The sequence below is a fragment of the Trachurus japonicus genome, chromosome 18 (genome assembly GCF_045865225.1).
Source record: "Trachurus japonicus isolate A0001 chromosome 18, Traja_1.0".
Taxonomy (NCBI): domain Eukaryota; kingdom Metazoa; phylum Chordata; class Actinopteri; order Carangiformes; family Carangidae; genus Trachurus; species Trachurus japonicus.
Window position 1 is genome coordinate 6,867,079 of NC_140924.1, and position 6,977 is coordinate 6,874,055.

Consider the following 6,977-nt stretch of genomic DNA (forward strand, 5'->3'; position numbering starts at 1 on the left):
TGTTGGACTCTACAGGTGAAGTTGTTGGTCTTGTGTCTCTTCTCCACAGTCACTCTGCTGCTGACAGTGTAGAGGACATCAGGACCTCTGACTGTCTCTGTCGGTCCAGCAGAGAGCAGCTTTCCCTCAGCGTCCAGCCACAGCAGCTCAGGCTCTGGATACCAGCCTTTAGACTCACAATGTAACTCCCATGAGCCCCTGTTACTGGCAACAATCTGTATGACGGGTGAGGCGACTGAACCTGGGGACAAGAGGAGAAAAGTCTCTTTTAAATATTGAGGTGTTAGTAAGTTCAACTCAGTAACTCAACACAGAGTTGTACTCACCAACAATGAGATGGACAGAAGCTTCTCCCTGCACTGACTCAAGGTGACATATATATTTTCCTTCATCTGACACTTTAACTCTGTAAATTTTCAACGAGACGTTTCCTCGTTCAAGTTCTTCCACAAACACTCGAGTTCGATTTTTATAAGATGGATTTTGAATCCAAAACTTCAGTCCTTCTTTGTGAATATGGATCCACTTTGGGTCCAAACCAGGTTTGATCCACATCACTGTCCTGCCAGAGGCACTGATGGGAGGTTCAAGGCGACATGGTAGAACGACATCATCACCAACGAAGGCTATGATTGGTTGATGTGAACAAACCAGCTTTGACTGAGCTGCAGGTGAAAGAACAAACAAAGTAACATGGTTACATCAGTTTTTAAATTCGAAAGTGACATCCTCTCTACATTGAAGATCAGGCTTTAAATCGTCCTCCTTGATGAGCCTGATAATTAGGGCTCCATTAGATCAATCCCTTCGTTATGTTGCTTTAGTTCGCACGGTTGGTTTCTCAAAGTCCTGCAGCAAGTGGATACCTAAAGATTCATACATTTACAACTTAAAGAGGAACTATGCAAGTGTGGTCGCTTTTCCGCTGTTTTGCTAACCCTCCTCCTGGCCATGTGCATTTGTTTACAGCAAAAGTTGTGGTCAGCCGCTGCTCTTGGTGCGAGTATAGGGTCCAGGTTTCAGTGCCATATGGGAGTGTGCTGATGACACATGCTATGTACACTTGTACCTTTGTGTGGATGGTGAGCTATGGAGTTATTTTTGTCTCATAAATGCTTGTAAACGCACAGAGGGTGGTCTACAAATGTTCGTTGGTTTGCACACGTGTTTTGCTATCCACAAATACAAATGTCTAATTTGTAACTTGTATTTTGGTTTTTACAAATAAATGTGTATTTGTAAACATATTGGGTATTTGTAAATGTATAATTTTCCATTTGTAAAAACAAAAAAGCCATTTGTAAAACTGAAAATTCTGTTTGTGAAGTGTGTTGTAAAAGTTGTAAAACATTTATTTATTTATTGATGTAGCAGTGGTGACTGTACATAGCCCATCATAGACGAAATAGTTTTGTTTGTTGATATAGCCTACAGACTACACCACTGAATGAGACAACATTTATCTCCTAAAAATAATTAATCGGGCCGGCGGTAAACCTCTAAAAAACTGCCGGTAGATTCATGGGCTCTTTTTCTCCCCTGGGAGGACGACGCAGATTTGCCGACCGACCACCACAGCAGCCCGGCTGTTGCTTTTGTGATGATCCGCTCATCCAGAGGCAGCAACCGGGTTGGGGCTTGGTTTCTCCCCTGGAATGATGCCGTGGCTTAAAGGGATAGTTCACCCTAGAATGATATTTCGCTCATTATCTACTCACCCTCATGTTGACTAAGGGCTGGAAGAAGTTTCAGATTCCTCCGTGGCTTCTCTGAGTTACAGGGGGTCTCGGCATAGCAGTGCATGTCCATATAACGGTTGCAAAGGGACACCGGAGCTCTTCGTAAAAAAACACACACAAAAAAACATCCAAATACCTCCATGATGCTCGTATGTAATGTCCGTCTTGTGCTGAAGCCCCAAATTGCGTAATTGTCCCGAAAAAAATTAAATAAGTCTATATTTTAAGCTTGTTTGTAGCGGAAGCTTCTCGAAGCTCCTCTTCCTGGTCCGTCCAAATCTCGCGTGATTCGCAGTAACCGCACTGCGCATGCTGACGCCGGCGCAAATCACGCGAGATTTGGAGGAATCTGAAACTTCTTCCAGCCCTTAGTCAACATGAGGGTGAGTAGATAATGAGCGAAATATCATTCTAGGGTGAACTATCCCTTTAACCGGCCAACCACCACAGCAGCCCCGGCTGCTTCCTCTGTGGTGATCTGCTCATCCAGAGGCAACAACCGGTTTACTAAAGTGCTTGTTTTCTCCCCCGAGAAGACGCCGTGACTTCGCCGGCCGGCCGACCACCACAGCAGCCCGGCTGTAGCCTCTGTGATAGACCGCTCGTCCGGTGGTAGCCTACCGCGAACGGCGGAGCAAACTTCAGGCGCCGCATATTGGGGCTCTAAACAGTTTATCGCACGAAAAAATATGAAAACTTAATAAAGTGATGCATTAACAGTGGAAATTAAAATAATTTCTCGAGATAAGCCAGTAGCAGTCTTCTTCGTTTGTTTTAATTCAGCTACTCGCCAACACTGCCCCTACTGGTGAGGAGAGCGGCCCTTTGTGAATCAGCAGCTGTGTGTTTGTGGATCTGTGTGGATCTCGACAGGAATGTCTCAGAAATACGTCATTGAGGAAAGAGATGCGTGTGTGTGATTGGTGATCCACAAATGCAGAGTCACACTTCACAAACAGAATTTTCGGTTTTACAAATGGCTTTTTTGTTTTACAAATAGAAAATTATACATTTACAAATACACAATATATTTACAAATACACATTTATTTGTAAAAACCAAAATACAAGTTACAAATTAGACATTTGTATTTGTGGATAGCAAAACACATGTGCAAACCAAGGAACATTTGTAGATCACCCTCTGTGCATTTACAAGTACCGTATTGACCCGAATATAAGACGACCCCGAATATAAGACGACCCCCCTTTTTCAAGACCTGTCTTTGGAAAAATACCTTTTTCAGACAAAATCAAAGAAAAAATTAATCTTTTTAAAATCATGTTTTCAGTATCTGTGAAATAACGTTCTGGTAGATTGTAGCGCCCACTGATCTCTCTGAATGTGTGTAGGTGTGTGTCCATCTCTCTTGCGCTCTGTAAACACAAAAAGGCACACGCATCAATTGCGGTGTTTTATTTTGAAAATTGTTTTGATTTTGAAAGTTGAGCGGATTCTCTCGTGTTTCTTTGTTTGACCTGCCCGGCTTGATGCAATCGCTCGCAGCTCGCGCACAAAATAGACCAGACACCGAAACGATCACTGCAGGACGTCTGGTGTGTGAACGACACAATCGTTTAACATGAACCCCGAAAGGAAACTGGCTCAGCTTCTCGGCGCTTTGCAGCTATTCGGCGCTTCCGCGTCCGGTGTGTCCCTGTCCCCGGTGACAACGTGGCTGTAGCCGCTGTGATATGACGACCCCGCCCCCGGAGGAACTGCGAAGGAGTCAGCTGTGATTAAAAGGACCTAAACCGAGTCGAGTTGAGCTGTAACTGTGTGGCAGCGCTCTGCTGTGTGGCGAAGGGGCAACACACACACACACACTTGGCGCACACACGCGCAATCATCCTCTCAGATGCAGCTGCATCTCACTAGTGTGTGTGAGTGTGAGAGGAAGAAAAGCCCTGACTTGCTTGGACAGACGTTGTTTGGTGTCACCCGCTGATTTGCATATATAAATATCTAGACCCCGAATATAAGACGACCCGTCTTTTTCAGACTTTTTTTGACGGAAAAAATATTGTCTTATATTCGGGTCAATACGGTATTTATGAGACAAAAATAACTCCATAGTGAGCTTCCCATTGTCCCATACTTGCGCTGTGAGCTTTCCGAATGCAGAGGCAGCTTTTCCGATGTGGCTGCTGAGTTCAGCGTTGAGTGACAGGTCGTCAGTGACGGTGGATCCAAGATGGGTGAAAGAGTTTATCAGTCCCTCCAGGATTTCGCAGGTTTTTTTTTGTGATTGTTGCGGCCTAAAATGCCTGACTTTGCAGCCACATTTTGAAAAGAATTGTGGTGCATGTTGCAATGTTTTAAGCGCTTTTGTTGCAATTAAATTGCGGGAGACAGCTAAAGTTGCAAAAAGAAAAAAGGTGCTGTTTTGTTCTGAATCATTAAAAATCAAAGGAAAATTGAAAATTTTGAAATGTCACAAAATAATGTGAGGTTCTGTTATACCAGCAATTTTCCACTTGTTAAGAAAGGCACAGGAAAATTACATAGAGTTGAAAGTTGTATTACTTTTAATTAAAATGTCTGTTTAAAAATCGTGGTAAAAGAACTGTTTTAAAATGCCATTAAAACAGTCCAGTCTTTGAATAAAAAGGGGAGGGTGGCTACTCAAGTCCAGGGCCTTAGGATGGGGGAAGGGGCACCTGGCTGCCGGCTGCTCCGCTCCGGCCCTACAGTGGCGCACTCACTGGATTCCCCCTCGGCGAGTGCTGCGGTGTTGACACACAGGCTCGGGTGGTCAACCAGGACAACTCACACACTCAACACGTTCAACTCAGCTTGTGTTCCTTTACTTATCACTTTGTGCGCGTTGTATCAAGTTTCTTGCCGTCAGCCCAGCCACGCTGTTCCTCCGTGGACTCACTTTCAACCACCGCTCCGTCCAGACTCGCACTCTCTGCTGTGTAACTCACGGAAAGAACCGACAATTGGTCCAATTTGCGGAAAAGTTGCGGTGATTGTACAAAATTGCAAGATCGCAAAACATTCGCGGGGATTGGCTGAATTTGCGTTAATTGTTGCGATCGCAACATCGCGAATTCCTGGAGGGACTGGTTTATGGCTTCCAGTGTGAAACTGTTGATGGTGATGGAGAGGGAGGTTTCAGTGTCCTGCCCCATTGTCTTGGTTTTGCTTAGACTGATGGTCAAGCTGAAGTCCTTGCAGGCTTGGGTGAACTGGTCCATGAGGGTTTGCAGATGCTCCTGGTAGTGTGCTACCACTGCTGTGTCGTCAGCAAACAGCATGGCCTGGATGATGTGTGGCCTGACGTTTGTTTTGGCTTTCAGACGGGCGAGGTTGAATAGGTCAGTTCTTGTGTGCAGGTATACTCCCTCCGTTGATGTTCCTATCCATTCAACCAGCGGGAAGAGACCACTCCTGCTCACACGGTCAAAAGCTTTTGTCAGGTCTATGAATGGCATGTAGAGTGGTTTTCTCTGCTCTGTGCACTTCTCCTGCAGTTGTCTCATGTCAATGGTAGATCTCCCTGCTCTGAACTCTGCCTGTGATTCCGGGTAGATCCTCTCTACAAGAATCTGGAGTGTGTTCAATGTAACTCTGGTGCTTAGAAGAGAGATACCACGGTAGTTGTTACAGTCACTTCTGTCTCAATCAATAGAGCGGTGGATAACGTTATATATCATATACGATGTTACGATGTGTATATTTGTGTTGTTTAATCTGTCATCAACAAGAGATTACGGAATACGGGTGGCGGGCGCGCTTGTGTCGTGGTGCCGCAGAGACGAGAGTTGGGACATGGGGTCGGAGGCTCTGATCTTGCAAGGTTAGTTTTCAACCAAGAGACGCTAGGTAAAAGGCAGAGAGCCTCTATTCTCCCTCGTAACAAATTAAGACATTTATTAAACCATCACAATTACTCGAAAGCTGTTCAATGAAAGTAAAAATGTAGCATAGTTAAGCTACAAATCCTGCATAGTTCCTCTTTAATGCCAGAGAATATAAAAACAGAAGTTGTAAATTCCCTGTTTTAATGAAGCTCCAACCTAAAATCATTCACACTTCACTGAAGGCGTTAAATATGTTGCAGTTTTTTCTGAGTTTGGTTTAGAAGCTGTTTACTTAGTACTGTGCATGTAAAGGATGTAGATTACCTCCAAATAACTGTAGTAGAAGAACATGGACAAGATTGAGGGGGAGAATGATGCAAGTGGAGTCCATCACTGATCATTAAGAGCCCATCATTGATTGTCTGAATTCAGCTTCCTGTGTTTCTGAAAACAAAACAAAAAAAGTTGTAAAAGATTTTTTCGAGTTGAATATAAATACATATAAAGGGCCTTCATGTGTATAAACTGAGGTCAGTGGTGAAACAAGAAGACAAATCACAAAATGATGTAAATGATGAAAATAGTGTCTCCTGAGAGAAATTACAACATTTACCTGAGTCTCTGAGTTGGTTTAAGTTTTACTTTTTAACAAAATGCTTCTTAAACACCTGATTAGTTTATTTTTTATACTGTAAAAAAAAGTTCACAATAGATGTGTTGCCACTGAAATGTAATTCAAAACTGAATTAATCATTTAATCAGTAGATAGATTAGACATTATGTACAGAGCACTGAACTATAGCTTTTAAAATGATTCAACATATAAATGATTTTATAAGTTGCACCCCAAAAATGCGAATATGCCAATACGAACCTTATTGGACAGAGCGCCGAGTTCATCCTCACTCTGACTGAATAAAAAATCAGAACTACTACTTTTTATGCAGATTTAAGGAAGTGAACTGAGGAAGTTGGTTTGACCACTGCTCACCCCCAGAATCTTTTGCAGTATGATGGTAACCCCCCACTTCACCCCCCATCCCCCCTCGTCTCCATCTGAACAGGTGAGAATAAAGCTTACTTAATAAAGCTGACTCCACACAGGCAAATCTGCTGGGTTTAATGGTGTGAGCCCCAAAAAGAACTGAAAACAACTCTTATGGGCTAAATTCGCCATACCTGCCAAAATCTCTTACTTCAGCAACATACAACACACTTCCTTATTATGTGGAAAAGCTGGCAAATGTTAAACTGCGTGAACGATACATTCTGAATTTTAGGGAGGGACATCACATAGTGTCTAAGTTGAGATCGACCTCCTGACGTCTTTTGTCTCGCTGTCTGTCATGTGAGGCCAAAACAAGTGGCTTATTGTTATAGAGCAATGTATCTGGAGTGCTTGTTTTCACCTGTGAGAGTGTGTCTGTGT

The 6,977-nt window shown here is 43.4% G+C and overlaps 1 long non-coding RNA gene across 1 annotated transcript; it reads right to left on the minus strand.

Moving 5' to 3' along the window:
* Window positions 1-341: 341 nt before the first annotated feature.
* LOC146968556 (uncharacterized) lies at window positions 342-6,464 on the minus strand. The gene is made up of 3 exons (XR_015034233.1): window positions 6,423-6,464; window positions 5,873-5,992; window positions 342-665 (listed from the first exon to the last, which is right to left on the minus strand). It is a non-coding gene; the product is annotated as an uncharacterized LOC146968556 (long non-coding RNA).
* Window positions 6,465-6,977: the final 513 nt, after the last annotated feature.